Below are 16,294 nucleotides of genomic sequence, written 5' to 3' on the forward strand. Positions count from 1 at the left end.
GCGAAAGCATATTTCCGGGGCAATTATTAATTTCACGGTAGATGGGATAAATTGCAACAATGATAAATTTTGTCGCAACGAGGTCGGCTGTCCAATGTTTTATGCAGAGAGAAGACATTCATTAATTTCTACGGCTAACGGTTCGTATCAGTGATTAGAGTTTGAGAAAGCCAAGCAACAGAGGATGACATTACCGTTTCGCTATTATCCTGATGAATCCGACCTGCGATAGTCGCGTGAAATGATTCGATCGCCAGGATAATCACGCGGCAGAAAAATATGTTTCTTGTATTTCGAAGCACCATGAATATAGAATGGCTATTAGATTTTTATCTCGGATAATAATTACGAAATAAATTAAGTTGAGCTTGCTAAAAGCATTTTTCCCGTTTTATATCCTCGCCGCTGTACCAACTCTCTGTATACTACGAAAAATGATAATTATCCTGCTGGTAGTATCGTCGATGACTGCAATAATTTGTGGTAGATTTAAGTTGATATACAGGCTAAGTCAACGAGAAGTATTATCTAAAATAACTCATTATCTATTCGGTTTCATTGAAATATATCTTCGAATTAACGTTGCGTTTCGAGAAACTCGTCGGATGGATACGAATTTATCTTCTAACGTCTCAGATTTTCCGAGATGTCAAGGTAACCAGGAGTCTTTTAAATTCTATCGTATATTTGTTACAACGTTACTCGATCCAGCTGGATATTCTCTACAAAACAACGCCGACGTATTTATACCGTAAAACTATTAGTACCTTCTTAATTCTAAAGTATCTTTACTTTCAATTTATATTCCTATATTCGACGTAGTAAACGTTATCCTTGTGTAAAATATAACAAATTACCATGAAGTCCTGCGAAGTTAAATAACTCGATCCAAACGATGGATCGTCTATGATTCATCGATATCAATTAAAACCTACGAGAAACAAGAACAAATCAACGACAAGAGGGAATGTATAATCATCCAAAAATAGTATTCGTACAATTTCGATAAAAATCCAGGAAATGTCCCCCAGCATCAAAAAAAAAAAAAAAGAATAATAATAATAAAAAGAATGGTCCATTTTGTCAATAAGGGTTGCAGTATTTGCTCGAAAAAATATAGCCCGGATATACGATAATTCTCCTCGAATGTTTATTGCGCAAGGTGCGATCGTTTAGGTACACGCGTAAAAATACTCTCCGGCACGATGATACTTAGTGTACCGTTTCGTTAACATCGGTACGAAGCATCTTCCGCACACATACTGTACAGTTACTTTTCGGTCGTTCTAAATAGCTGCAGTGTAATTAACAACGGTAATAATCTGTTAACTGACCAATAAAACCCGAAGATCCGAGTGGCACTGCTCGTTTTAATTCACGGTGGTTTTCCAGAGGCGTTTATAACGAAGCAAAGATAGTGGATGTCCTCGCTACCAGGCATCGCCGGGATGCCATTAAACAAGAATGCTTGGGGACATCAATGAGAGAATAAGAAGCTCGACTCTTCGATTTTCTACCAGCAATAATTAACAGCTACTATATAGTAGTACTACATAGCAAGTAGTTAATAGCTTGGCGTAGTAGACGCGAATTACACTGTCAAATGTTTGGCAAATTTATTGGTCTATTAGACAACTTCTTTCTCTGTAACATCGATTGAATTAGATTTGAAATATGCCGCTGTGGTAATTTCGAATTGTACGCGGTGGATTCGTCTATCCCTGCAGGATAGATAGGATCGTAATAAATTGATTATTTGGTATAGGATGGTTTTAACGCGACGATTCCGATAACACCATAGTTAGAGCAATACCATAATCAATTTTTACTCGTTTTACTTTTACAAAATCAATATCTTTATTACGTTTTCGTACCAAGTCGCGAGCGAAGTTAATTATCGTAAGCATTTGGTTAATTACAGGGTATTAATTCAAGTTGCGGGGAACTGGTATCGCAACTGCGACTGACGGTATTTAACTTTCACGATTTTAATATCCTACCCTCGAGATTACTTCGGTAGAAAAGTTTCAGTCTGAGAAAGTTAAAAAAACAAAATCGCTGATAATAACACACAATAACGTCTAATAAACTATATACACGTGTATATAGCTTCTCGTTTAGATTCTAAGTTTCTGTGTTCTAAGACGTTTTTAAAATCGTTCTGCTCGTTCAGACATTCTATGATACGAAAATACAAATAATCTTCTCCGTATCAAGCGAATATTACGACAACGATGTTCCATTTCTCGAATCGTCTACGAGATATTTCTACGTTTTCCATCGAAACGAAACACGTCCCGAAATAAATCAATTTTACACCCTATGCACAGCACTGGAATCAAAGTAGGTGAGAAAGAATTAATCGAACAATTTATCGTGCAATCATCGTTATTCGTCTGTTTCGCGTCGTACAATATCGATGCTAATCGTTTCGTCGGTTCACCATGTTTTCACGCGTACGACTGAAACGCGTACCACCTTGCTTTTCCTACGAGGTTTACCAACATTTTATTGATTTATTAGGCGGTTAAAACACGAATAGCTATTCGCTAAACACACCGCGAACGTTGGCAGCGTATCGCGGCGCCGTAACGCGTATTCCACTGGTTGGATCGTTTATTTCTAATTACCATCGGCTCGACGCAGCACGCGCGTCTAATAGCGCTAATTACTTATTTGCGAGCGAGTACGATCTTAAAGCTACGTTCACATCGAGCACCGCAAACTTGCCTGGAAGAAGACGCGTACAACCGAGAGAAAAGAAAGCGGTGAAAAACACCAGGCGGTTAACCTTTTCGCTGGCGCATCTGGAATACCACAAGATACCAGCTAAAACGTTGGTTTGTACCGTTTCGCGAAATTATTAGCAATTAATCAACGAATCTTTGAACCGAGACTTATTCGCTAGATTCGCGTCTGTCGCTGCTACTACCTTTGAAATTCGCTTTTTCGTATTCGTACGTCTAATCTTTCGATTATGTATTTTACGCTTGTAAAAGTATTCGAATGTTTACCAGGCAAGTTTCGTTTTGGCTGATTATATCGTGCGCGTTGTGCGTAAGTTCTTCTTTGAAATTTCGTTAGCGCGGTAATGAGAGTATCGCGATTGTATCGATAACATTTAAGTATGTACAAAGTAATATAGTAATAAATAAATATAGTATAATAAATAAGTATAGTAATAAATAAATATAAAAAACATATGTATGTGGGAGGTACGAGACGTTTATCGCGAACATACACGTAGCAAAGAATTGGTATACGCAGCGTGAAGAGTAGCGTGAAACATACAATTAATGCGAACGATTGCCTCGCTATAAAATAATAAATCGATTGTTCAAACAATTTACCGATTGTTGCCGAGTGTTTACTTCCAATAAATATCTCGTAACTTCTATAATACGCGTTCGCAAATCTGTTGCCAATTTTACCGATATAATCGCGTTTTAATCACGGTGCTGATGAAATTTCAAAACGTTTTCTACGATGGGCGGGTGAACAATCCGCAGAAACGTTCGAATAATTTCGTGATCCAAAAATTCGTGAAAAAATATCGTGCGATTAAAATTATATTTCCAAGAGTTCTCTCGCAAAGACTGTTATCTTACAAAGTTACAATCGGTGTGAGATTAATATGAAAAAAAGAAAACTACCAATTATCCCAACTATATATCCCGTGTTTCTCGTAGCCATTTCTCGGACGCGACAAAGACACAGAACGCTGCACGCGTTCACATATCGAAGAGAAAATCACACGTAGTCCGCGACCTACGCTTGTATCAGTATCTGCACGTGTGATAACCGCGCGAAGGATAGTTTGCAAGCATGACGAAGCTCTACAGGAGCCGGAAAATCGTTAGCAGGTTATTCTTAACCCGTCCGGGAAGTATCTTGGCTGGTGAGCGCCACGATGTCGAGGAAATTTCCAACGAGGCCTCGTTACGTTAAGAAAGTGCTTTGGAAGGAAAAGTAATCGTTTGAGAGTGGAAATTGTACAGGGTGTTTCAGAAAGTCGGAGTGAAACCTCGTGAGCATATTTATAGCCAGTAATGGAAGTTACAGTATCTCGAACGTGTCAATGTCAAAAGCCTAATAATCGTAGAGAGAATTGCATCGAGCTTGGAATTTAGAGCGAGAAGTCCGAGGTCTTGGCGCTTAACTTACTCTTCAAGTGGATTCGCGCTTTCATTTTATTATATTGTCATATAATACCGTGACATATAATATGATTGGCAACTAAGTGATCGCGGATTTTGTCAATGCCACCTAATGACAAGATCCGCAATCACTTAGTTGCCAACCCATGATATATGATACAGTGGTCCTTAAGTTTAGAAAAAAACGCAAAAGAAGGCAACAAAGGGTAAAGAATGAGATAAGCGAGTTAATATACAAGATGTATATGTAGGAAAAAGAGAGACAAGTATAATATACAGGGTGGTTGGTAACTAGTGGTACAAGCGGAAAGAGGGTGATTCTACGCGAAAAAAGAAGTCGAAAATATAGAATAAAAATTTAAAAATTTAAAAATTAAAAAAATAACGTCGATCGAGACAACGATCTACCGAGCGAAAATTCAAAGTCGATTTTCTCGAAAACAAAGCCTCGAACGAAAAATTTGTATTCTATATCTTTGACTTCTTTTTTCGCGTAGAATTACCCCCTTTCCGCTAGTACCACCAGTTACCAACCACCCTGTATAATAAGCTAGATAATAGCGACCGAGAAAAATAGTTAAAGGAAATGATATGAATAGGCAAGGCTACGGAATAATTAGAAAAGAAAGGAAGATTTCAGCATTTAATATAAGATTCACGGATGAATATGCAGGATGATGTACGAAACTGATAGGACATATATCTATGCTGATGAGAAGCAGAAAGCATTGCTAAAGAGAAAGATTAAATGATTTCGTAAGGTGTAATTTCCTGCATCCTTGTTTCATTCGCAGGTGTAGTGGCGCACCTGCGAAACGTTAGTGTGATCTAACATCAGATTGATATTTTATGTGAATCCCGACCGAAGTAGATCGATATAATTATAATTTTCGAAGTAGTAAAAAGATTTATGGTGAATGATATATCAAACGTTTCGATGTTCGATAGAAGTTGCGATATAACGAATGTTGCAGTCGTTACGTAGATCGATAGTGTTAATTGAAATCCCTCTTGCATCTTGTACCGTGGTAATTCCCCTCATAAACAGACGAGAATAGGCAGGTGCCGTGTCTTCCAACATTTTAAGAACGTGCCATTGGCAAAAACTCGCCGCTCCTAACCGGTGCGTGCAAATCTATTATGTTCTCGTATTTATTCATATTCGTTTGTTCGTACACCGGTGCGTATGATAACTGGAACTTAATTATTTTTTCCTGCCAAATTTCCTGTCAGTCCACTGAGAATTAAAATATTTACTTGTTAATATTTATACGTAGTTCCTCTAGAGTTGTAATTTATACAGTGGCTGTATAAAACAAAAAAAAAATCCATTTCTCCGGTGTCGTATTTATCGTAACGTTTATACGCGTACTTATTAATTAGATCGAAGTATATTAAATTTCTTGGAACTCGGTAGAAAACGTCGATTATCGTGGAAATGAACCGAAGGATCTGCTAAGAAAATACCTCGTTGGAAAATGAAGATAGGCAAATATTAGTTTTTGTACTCTCCATAGATTTAATGAAATTTAATTGATCTACTCTGAAAGAGATCCCTTTTCCCTTCCCTTCGTCTGGATTCTATCAAATTCTCCGTACCATAAATCTAGTATTCTTTGAAAACGCTTGACTTTTAGCGATTTATCTTGGGAGAGAAATGTTGCAGATGTAACGAAAACGTAAATTATATAATGAGCGCGTGCCACTGACAGGATTGATGTATTTCAAACACAAACGACCATAATAATTACGGCGTTAGAGTATACATAGCTGTATATATACGTTTGTACACGAGCATTCAAACATCGCTATGTTAATAAGTGGAATTTTGCTTATGATTTTACCGTAGCAAAGTTTTCTTTGTCCTACGATATTAAATTACAGACGAGCAATGTAATTATTCTAATATGTTAATTTGCCAAATAAGTATTTAAATTACCGCTTTTAAACGCTATAGTAGCGTCCGACTTACGAATTACATATCCGCGTACCTTTCGAATCCATGAAATCCATATTTCTCGAATTTTGCTTTATTTGCTTATTTCTAGACCGTTATGTCATTACACCGCTTTATATCGATCATTACTCCTCAGTTTTCACGTCAAATGTTTTTTTCTTTTTTGCAAATACTTATACAATATCCTGTTTCATAACGTAGTATCATGGACGAGGGGCCTGGGGGGTGTTGTGCGGATTATAAACAAGCGGTTGCTGAGCGTGTACGTAGCGAGGCTAAGACAAAAGACCGGGGGTTGTTAGAGGACAATAAACGAATTAACAGCAGTACGAGTTGAGATGTCAGAGAGTGCGGATTGCGTTAATGAGAGTCGCTGATTAATTACTTAGTCGTGTTAATTATTATACGTTTGCTGCGATTAGTTCATGTTTAACGAACATTATTTTCTGTTCAATCAACACCTGTTCAATCTACTTATCATTAATAAACTAATTATAGTAGTTACGATGCTACAACAATATATGTAACAATTTATACCACGTATCGTACTATACTTGCAAGAAGAAATCTGAAAGAAGAAACAGATATTTCAAAGACGCGAATCGAATGACCTGTTCGACAATGCGTTCGTTACCGCGCAACAAAACTGTAGTTTCTACCGTACGTCGCTTTTCTAACTGAACGTTTCAGCGACAAAGTGTGTCTAGCCACGGAACTGCGTTCGAGTCGAAAACAGCTACGGGGAAAGTCGTCCGTGAACGTTTGAACTTTGGTTTCACTGATCTCTCGTCACTTTTTCCGTATCGTCCACCAACAGCCTCTAAATGAATAACGATTTGTCTTTTTGAAAACGAATAGACTTTGCGACTGGATTATTCGTACTGTTTCGTGCGATTTAGTCAAAGACATATCGCTGGACGACTCGTTCCAAAGGATTACCTTCCGAACGGATGAATTTCACTCTGGCCATTAGTTAATTATTTATTCTTACGCAAAGAAAGCGCGGAGAATCTCTCTCCTTGCGGTTCTCCGTAAACGTTACGCGTTCGCAGTCCTTCGCCTTCCGAAACTCATAATTCGCCTCCTTTCCTTCCTGTGTTGTACATTAGAGTCTGTTCATTTTCAAGGAAACTGTCCTCTAACATCGTAGAGGGAGATTACAAACGCGAATAATCGACAAATGGTGCAAAATTGTTAATATTTAGTTTAATTGTAATTCGATAACGTTTGATTCGATCGACGTAGCATCTTCTTCTTTTTTTAATGATAATACAAGTCGATGAATGGATAAGATTAAGATGTTAAAAGATGGGAGAAAAAGGTAATCGACGAAGAAACCTGGTCAACAAGAACGAAGAGTTTTACTACTTTAGAGTTTTCTCAGGATTCAATCGTCTTTCTGATGGTATCTATTTGTTTCGATTGTTCCAAGTCTGAGCTGAAACGGTGAAGTGGAATGTCTGCGAGATGTTGAGACGAGCATTGAACCGCGTACAACGTGATGGCGACCCGAGGAAATATAAATACGTAATTTAAAAAGCACGCGAAGATCAAAAATCTAATATTTGCATCCGCTATGGAGGAGACGCCAGAGCTGAAAAATGCTGGTTCCGCGTTTCAGCCCAATTAGGAAACTGATAACACGCTCGAGTAAAATACTCGAATCCTAAGAAATAGTAGAAAATTCCTCCCAATTGTAGAACTAAAACGTGCTCAAATAAAATATTCAACTAAAAGATACTGCACAAAGTCTCCCAATTGAAGGGCTAACAACACAGCCAAACACTCGAGTTCTAAAAAAATAGTAGACGACTTGTGCCAAAAGGAAAACTAACGACATACCCAAATAAAACACTCTGAATGCAAAAAGCGATAGTCCCAATCGAAGAACTAACACGATGCTCGCAAAGGATGTTCAATTTCTAAAAAATAATAGAGAATTCCTGCCAATTGCAGAACCAATAACACGCTGAAATAAAATACTCGAGTTGGAAGAAACAGCTGACGATTAATCCGGACGTAGCTGAAAGATAGCGTTCATTGACACAGGCCTAGTATCGGAAGGTTTGCTCGGATCAGGACGAAAGTACGTCGCGATCGGCCATGTATCATGGTCGCAGATTTCTTACAATTAGTCAACAGACAAATCGAGGACAAGGAGAAAGGGGCGAGCAGAGTAAGAACAGACGGCAGTTGCGTTAATCGGAGAATCGTAGGAGCATCGACGTTGTCCTGGTCGCGGATAACGGGTGACCAGGTGCACCGGGTACATCGCCACCTAGGAAGTGACTGTGAGCTCTGACAGTTGCCTCGTCATCTTGACTACTCGTGGCAGAACACGCGGACGCCTTCGGGCAACACGCTACTTTCTTTAATTTATGTCCCACCGGTGATTACCATAATAGCACCTTAAAACAACGAATACCCGTTTTTCTTTCGCCATTACCACTCGTCATAATTCGTCAGCCTGGTGACTGCAGCAACGTCAGAGGTGTAATATCAAAGCGTAGATATATCGTACCGTGGATGATCAGCTTTTATTAACACGTTGAATGCTGCATGAGAATTAAGAGCACATGGAGAATCGGTGAGGCAGCTTGATAAGTTACATCGCTGTAATTGGTGGTAGGATAACGCGGCTTATGCAAAAAGGGTGAATTATATTGGTTTAATGGGAGCGGAAAACAACGTATTTCTTATTATACGACTGTTTATTTATATATCATGCTGTATGCGCTTTTTATACCATCTACATGTAGTATGTATTTTATCGTTAATTTGATTTTATAATTTTGATATTTGATTTTTTATTCCGACAACTGTTGCATTGTCGTTCGATTCTCGAGTTCTTAAATAATACATCAATTTATTAGTTAAATTTCCAATATGAAAATGACGGAGAATAGTTTTAAAAATGGGGCATATTGGATATATTTTTAATACGATTATTTAATACAATTTTTCAAATAAAATGAAAACTTTGCGGTAGAACATAGAATTAAACACAAAATACGTACAGTGTATGGATGGCGAAGATGTATGAATAATAAAACAACTAAACGTTATTTTTAGAAGAAGTGAAAATTGTATTATAATTTCGGAGCTGCGTTCGTCGGACCAAAAATACGTAGATATTGAATTTTGCTAAATTCACCGTACAAATTTCTAAATCGGTTACTTCAAGTTGATTAATTCCGTAGCAGGTAAAAACAAAACGGACATCGATCTTTCTTTTAAATGTAGCAGAGGTACAAAAAGTTACATGAAAAATTATTGCTTCTAACTGGTGAACGTTGATATAAATTGATTAAACTTCGACGCTTCGTGCACCAAACCGAGAGATGTATCGATATTTCATTAAATACGCCTGGCGGTTTTAGATGCGTGATTGGCTTGATGTTCCGTGATGGGGAAATGATTGGTCATGATGTTGATAAATGCCGTAACCTACGTGAAAGCATCCCGAACAGATAATTATTAACTACACGAGCATAAAGTAATACCTTTTGATACTTTTTCGATAAAAATTGCTCGTCGGATTGCTTCTTATCAGCACAGATTACTACTTTCAGAAATTCATTCGAAATTTTAGTATTATAAACATATTCGAGATATACCTGACAAAACCAAATAAAATTACGCAAAAAAGAGTGAGATATTATATTTCAAAAAAGACACGGAGCCAAAGACAGCCATACGATTCTGTTCCTTAAAATCGACAAATTTGTCGTACGACGAAAAAAGTGGCCAAAATATCGAATAATTAAATAAACCGTTCGAATGCACCGACGCTGACAAATAAAAATCTTATCGATCGAAACGGTATAATATCTCGCGGGTTTTGAACAATCAAAGAAACGTACTAGTCAGAAACATCTGTTGACGATATTTGGCACGTCTGGACAAAAAAAAAATATTAAAAAAATTGATATTTCTACGATAGTTTCGCTTTCGTTCGACGCGATGTTCGTATAGATGCGCGAAATGCGCGTAAATAAATAGCATGTAATGTAGGAAGTGTATCGGATGGAGGGCAATTTGAAGTTCGCACGAGTAACGTAATTACAGGCAAGGTGTGCCCAGCGACGTGTGAAGATGGCAGGAAGATTAATTAGAGCGATTGGTGTACTCTGATAAATAAAACCGACTTCGTTGCTATCGGTGCTTGAAAATCGAATGTCTTATCAGTAATTGCAGCGATAATTTTTGGAAAGGAAGTCACAAAGTTTGTCATTGATTCATTTTGCGTGATGAAGAGAAAGTGGCTGATAACAAAGCCGCTTGTGTTTTTCGATGAGCTCTTTGTACACCGATATCTTCACATTAGTAGGTTTCATCGATTATTATGTATTGTGTGGTATTCGCTTGAGAGTTGTAAGCAATTTTCGTAGAAAAGTAATTTTAAAATCCAATGCATCGTCGGTCTATTTCCCATGGAAATAGCAACTTGTTTAATTTGATTTTGAAGATGGAACATCTGTTTTGTCATGCTCTTGGACATTTGAAAAATACAAATAACGCTAGTTGTACACGCTAATATAGTTCAAGTTGGACTAATGTTATTCGTTTTTTCTAAAAGCATCTATCAGAAAAAGAATCCATTCGTCCACTTCTTCAACTTGTTTTATTTCAAACTATGTTTCTTTAATCACTGAGTGGAACGAGAGTCAGGAAATTAGTTATAGAGTGTACAACGATAACGACTCAGGTATTTAGAATATTACAAGCGACATAATTATTTGTGCAGAGATTAAATTGATTGATCGTTCCATTAGTTCGAATATATCAGACACATCGGACTTGATACGATGGATTACGAAAAATAAGAAATAATGGCGCACACAGTATTATCGACTAATGCTATTAACGATGTTTCTTCACTATGTTTTTTCCTTTCTCGAACAGCTTCTATACCGATGTTTAAATTGATATAAATAACATTCTACGCTTAATTACATTTATTATATTTATATTTTACGCTTGCATTTACCTGAACAATATTTCACATACTTTATCTTACACGCTAATTTACATTATACTTTAACAAACTACATCGTCGCTCTTCCGCTAGACTGAAACGTCTGAAATAGTTTGGAACGCAAGTTTTCAATATGTGGCCACACTTGACATTCCAAAACCTGTTTCACACTTCTCGTAATTACTATATTTACACGCAACGCTCCTATAAGTATACTCATAAATTCGTACTGTGTGCAATTAATTTTGATGTTAGATAACGTTAAGAACATTGCATCTAAGTAATCACCGCTATTTTTCTCTTTCCATTGCAGAGTAGCGAGACAAGAGGAAGAAGGAGAGATGGCTGGCCATTGATCGCGTGATCACGTTACCGAAAATTGAATGGCGATGAAGCGTGACAGCATTCGCGTGGGGTGAGTCAGGCCAATTTATAAATCATTAGGCAGGGTTATGCATCAAATTGAAATTGACCTATCTTAGGCCCATGCCTTCATGCGCATTAAACGACCCAATAAGTTCAAAAAAGAGATACGCGTCAACATATACCTGACACACACCTAAGAACAAGTTGAGTCTCGTGTTTCCTTCGTCAGATTTTATGCACACGCCGCTGAACGAGATTCCCCTTGATCGTTCTCGCAGATTAAAAAAATCAGATTAAACAAATTCTATTCCCTGTAATTGTTACAGCGATGTACGCGTTCGAAAATACCGTGACACGATGAGGTTGTTATTTGAACAACAAAATTCGCGTTTGTCCGGCCTTGGTGCTGAATTAAATGCATCAGAATGAGGCACAATATACTCTACCAAAAAAACGTTCCACGCTTTTGTATTTTAAATCCAAATCGTAGTTAACGTACGACGAAAATCTTAACCCCGTTGCATTCTTTGGATCGTTTTCGGGCAGATCGTACTCTTTCATCGTTAGAAAATTCCATACATTTGGAGAAGACGCGAGAGAATATTTATCAACACGCACGATTTCTCCATATTTCCATTTTTCCATATTTTATGCAGCACCGTAGAAGGATTAAAAATTCCATGGTTAAACGTAATACGATAAAATCGTCGGAAAATGAAGAAACGCTGAATGGTATTGTATTTTTTTTTTAAATATAATCGCGTTTATTCGTCGTTTGTTAATCAAGTCGTACGTAAAATAAAATTTCATCTCGACCTATTAAAACGACGTTACTCCTCTGTAAAGCTGAATATTCGCTGTATCGTAAGTTGTCACGGTTGACAGAGAACGTTCCGTTTTGGCGGGAGATTTCGTAGATTAGGTAGAAGCGGCGGCAGCCGTCTCGAGTGTAACGGTCGAAATGCATCGGGCTCATTGGAATTCACGTGCACGTAGTGGGATGCTTCCATCGAAGGCATCCTCTTTGGCTCGTTTGCAACGGGTCGTTACCCACGAGTACGCAACGGTCGCGTGATAGCTGTAAATCAAATTGCTCGAATTAAATCGCGTGCTTTAGTCGCGTGCTACATAGAATTGGCCAGTGAAACGTTCGTTTTAACACCTTGCTGCTCTTAAACATACACATTACGATTTGTCTGTCCGCGTTTCCTTTTTTTTTTTTTTTTTTTATATTCGTATCGTTATTAGTTTTTCTCTAATTTGAGATTTACTTTAATACACCGTAAGGTAGGTGTATCGTCGCCTCGGTAGATTTTAATTAACTTTGCTGTAAAACGGTACTCGTCGCGTTTGAAAGTAAACGTAATCGGTGTAAGATGAAATACGATCGAAGGAAATTAAATAGAAAAGACGAAGAATTATTATTCAATCGTGTCAAATAGATACAAATTAACAATTCTTCGCTGCAACTATCTAGGTATCGATTTAGAGTAGATAGAAATTCAAACACATGGTATTGGGTTGGCAACTAAGTGATTGCGGGCTTTGTTATTACCACCTAATGACAAAATCCGCAATTACTTAGTTGCCAACCCGATACATTGTACAGTAGAAAATTCGCGTTCTTCCCTTCTCATCGAGTAAATGGTACCACGATTATAAGCGATAATATATCTATACGAAGGTTATTATCTTAACGGTTATAGAAATTTATACGTAAAAGACACCGTTACACCAGATCAGCTGTTCTATACTCATTCATTACCGTTTTTCCAATCATCCTTGCATTTTAATCGCGTATCTTTCTAAAATGCAGTAACGCGGCTCCGCTGATTTTATATTAATCTACGCTTTATACTCGGTCTTCTTCCGATCTCACTTACCGTTAGAAAGCTCTAAAAATGCCACACATCCTCGCACACATTTTCTATCATCGTTCTATTAATTTTGATTTATTGTGAGATTATGGTATTATCGACGACCGGGTATTAACTCTTCTTTGTGAATCCGATTCCTTTGAAATAAATATCACATCGAACGGAATTACTTTGACGTGATTGAAGAGACGTCAATCTAGAAATTTCACTTCAAAAGGTTATTAGCACGTTTCATATATTATGTTCTTAGAAAGTTCCGAATGAATAGTCGCAGCCGTCTCAACAATCATTCTAATTATTTCCGCTAATTGCGAAGAACGAAAAGAACGAGTCTGAGAATTCTGAAATTCTACCTATATACGACCAATCTAAATTTGAACATACGCGAAATATCCTATGCTTCTTGAACATATGCAAATTATATTGAACGTGTAAAATGAATAGTATCGATACGATAGAAGCTTGCTAAACGCAAGACAAATTTTTATCCAAATCTGCCTACTTGTTACGAATTTCTCTCTTTCTTATCGACTTTCTATGAGGATACGCGTTTGCGTAAAAATTCGTTGCGCATTAACCACATTTTAAACTTCAATTGCATCGATCGAGTCAAATTAATAAACCTAAATTCCCATTTGAAACGTATTTTCGCATACCGTATCGCTAAACGTACGTAGTCCTCAGTACGTTCAAAATTTAGTCATAGTACGTTTTACGTACGTACGTGTGTGTTCCATTAGAACGTGCAATTCATGGAATGAAAAAAAAAAAAAAAAAAACGACGACGATTTGATTTCTAATCGTAGTATCATTTACGTAAGCGTGCCGTTTGCACTTGCAAAATATTACGATGGTTGTAAAAGAATGTAAATCACACGGCTTATAACGATAGCTTGATGGCGATGAAAACACGGAAGATTGAAGGAGACAGGGGACGATACTTAAGATAACCATACAGTCATCATCTTCCCGTTACCGGCAATAAATCCTAAATGAAGAACAACGGATACGTAATTTCCAAGAGTCACGATGTCTCGTGTGCTAACTTCTTGCCATCCAACGTGACTCCGCTTAAAGACATTTAACAAAAGGATAACAATCTGTAGGCTTAACGTTGTTCGTAGCAAAAGTTGGAGTATTTGGCAAAAACGTTTCAACGTTACACTCGTTTTTATTATTCACGATATGTGTACACGTTTCCATTGTTCCAATACGATATCATTTTTTTTTGTTCCATTTTAACATCGCCGTTCGTTATTATTAATTTTATCGACAAATTCTTCGGTGAAAATTTACGTCAATGTACGTAGAAGTGGTACCTTACTCTACGATCGATCAAATTATTTATTCAAGATCGAACAAAATTTCGAAGGAAGATGCTTCTTTATTCGCCGATTAAATTCGAAAAGTCGAATTATGGCTTATTGTCTTCTCCTTTGTCTTCTCGTACCACTTTCATATTGCTGACATTTCCAGCATTTTAATCATCACGCTACGCTTCGAGTATCATTTTCAATCGGTGGAATAACTCAAAGTACTTTTTCTTCTGGCGATTTTAATAAGCGAATCTTCCTAAAGACCGGCTGATTGCAGTGTTTGTAAAAACCAGAAAAATCTGCTTGCCCATGGAGGTAGTTTGATCGTTCGCGAAACGTTGCCTGGAAACACGTACCTTCGAAGAACCACAAAAGTTGTACAGGTGAAACGTATTTGCGAGAAAAGCGAAGAGAAGTAGAACGAGACGATGATTGGATATTTCTATAGCATCTACAGGAATATTTCAAATTCTGTTCTAAATATCGCGGTATCGGTCGAAAGGTGTCTTCGAGAAAAACGACCATTCAACGAGCAATCGTCGATTTCGCGTCTAAATAAATAATAAAAAATAAAAATATTTGTAGCATCGTGGAAAAAAGGCCTGTGGCGGCACTCGATAGCAAATACCACCACTCGACACTAATTAGTGGTTAGCGCTAGTTTATTGCGAATACCCAAATAGTTTATTGTATACCCAAATGTATTAAAATGTCTCTTGAAGTAATAAACATTATTTAAAAAGCAGTGGTTAGCGCCTTAAGTTGCGAACGTTCGGAACCCGGGTTCCAATCCCGACGACCCGGAGTCCAATTTTTCTTCCACGATACAAAAAATGAGAAGACAGCGGACGTAGCCAGCAGCGACAATCTACACCCTAAGCACTCACGATACTACATATTGGAAATATAAACCGTTGTATCTTCAGTCCCGATGGATACACGCGGGTGTCTCCTACTTCGATACGCGCATAAATAAACGATTTCGCCGCTACACGACAGCGCGAGACTTGATTTAAAAAACGTAAATTGCAGGTACGCCCTTTTGACTTAACACGACAAAGTAGCAAAACTCGTGGGATGACCCGGCATCTCGCCTACGTAATTTAAAAGTGAAAAACTGAGAAACCGGCCTAACAGCTCCTCCGCTGTCGTCTCTCCTATACCTGCGTAAGCTGTGCTCGGGCAGCTACGAAACAGGCAGCGCCTCGCGGTGCACGAAAAGGAAGAGAAAGGTGAAGAGAGGAAGAAGAGGTTTCCGTGGTCGCGTGCCGTCGTGCTCCGCTGGGCCCAACGATCTCTCGCACATGACACATCGGAATAGGACATTACGAGAGACGGTGAGCGGGCTTCCTGGCGTCCCGTCGTCCCGACGTGCCGTCGCATCGCGGCCCAATCGTCGGTTGGTGCCACGCGACCGGCACGTGGCCCGCAATTGCGCCAGCCTGCCCCTCGCCTCGGTCACGCCCCGCTGATTCGCCTCGCTTCGCTTTTGCCCTTCGCTTTTGCCTTCGTACGCACACCGATCATTTCTAGCCGCGGTCTCTCTGCTAACCCCTTTGTTACCCTTTCGCGGATAACTGGACCCTGTTCGAATAATACGTCTGCTGGTTGTTATTTCGCGTCGTGAGCCGCACTTCTGCCAC

The sequence above is a fragment of the Bombus bifarius genome, unplaced genomic scaffold (genome assembly GCF_011952205.1).
Source record: "Bombus bifarius isolate JDL3187 unplaced genomic scaffold, Bbif_JDL3187 scf7180000008014, whole genome shotgun sequence".
Taxonomy (NCBI): domain Eukaryota; kingdom Metazoa; phylum Arthropoda; class Insecta; order Hymenoptera; family Apidae; genus Bombus; species Bombus bifarius.